General features: G+C 40.5%; 1 pseudogene; it reads left to right on the top strand.

Annotated features, from left to right (window-relative positions):
* Positions 1-633, top strand: LOC115289524 (annotated as a pseudogene).
* Positions 634-1175: the final 542 nt, after the last annotated feature.

Here is a 1175-nt window from a genome sequence, read left to right as displayed (position 1 = left end):
GCATAGTGCTAGTTCAACAGGGTAAGCCAGAGTTCTCACACAGTTTTGTGAGTAGACAGCAGTGACCTTAAAAAAAAAAAAGTGTGAGATATGGGGATAAATAGACAAAACTATAAGTACCGGGACTGCGGGTCTCCTTGCAGCGGCGGCAGCTCCAGTGCAGAGTAGGAACTGCGGCGGTCGGAGTCATGGCAGGACAAGCGTTTAGAAAGTTTCTCCCCCTCTTGACCGAGTTTTAGTTGAAAGGAGTGCAGCCGAAAGTGTAACCAAAGGAGGCATTATGCTTCCAGAAAAATCTCAAGGAAAAGTTTTGCCAGCAACTGTAGTAGCTGTTGGATCAGGCTCTAAAGGAAAGGGTGGAGAGATTCAACCAGTCAGTGTGAAAGTTGGAGATAACGTTCTTCTCCCAGAATATTGGGGCACCAAAGTAGTTCTAGATGACAAGGATTATTTCTTATTTAGAGATGGTGACATTCTCAGAAAATATGTAGACTGAAATAAATCATTATTGAAATGGCATGAAGTGAACCTGCCCATTCCAGTGAAGTTGTGAAATCTCTCATCATGTAAATAATTTTCATGTCTCTCTTTTATAACAAGCTAATGGTATCCAAAAAAAAAAACTATAAGTACCATGGTCTATTACATATTATTTAAGCTCAGAAAGATATTTCTATAGCTACCATTCCAGGGTGTGGTCACAAAAGTATCTATAAAATGCAATCATTAGGAGTTTAAAAATTAAGTAGAGGATTTTTACCAACCCTTACAAGAAACAAGACACAAAATTTGTTTCTCCTTACCTATGTATGGTTTACTTATCGCATTTCAAGTGAAAGGGTGAGTTGAAGAAAGCTGAAGGAAAAATATAGCACAAGAGACCAAGAGAAGGCCAGCCACGAGCTGTGTAGATCAAGGCTTAGAACAAATATTATCCGAATCCATAAAACGGGGTGAGTATGGATAGTTAGGGTAGGTTAAACTTGGATTTACTGACCAAATTCCTAAGTACTAGTAATTAAGGCAGCAACCCTTAAAACTTAAAAAATAAATACTCAGAGGGGCACCTGGGTGGCTCAATTGGTTAAGCGTCTGACTTCAGCTCAGGTGATCTCACAATTTGTGAGTTCAAGCCCCAGGTTGGGCTCTGTGCTGACAGCTCAGAGCCTGGAGCC

Source organism: Suricata suricatta, chromosome 4 (assembly GCF_006229205.1).
Source record: "Suricata suricatta isolate VVHF042 chromosome 4, meerkat_22Aug2017_6uvM2_HiC, whole genome shotgun sequence".
Lineage (NCBI taxonomy): Eukaryota > Metazoa > Chordata > Mammalia > Carnivora > Herpestidae > Suricata > Suricata suricatta.
This window is presented reverse-complemented; position numbering and strand designations above follow the sequence as displayed.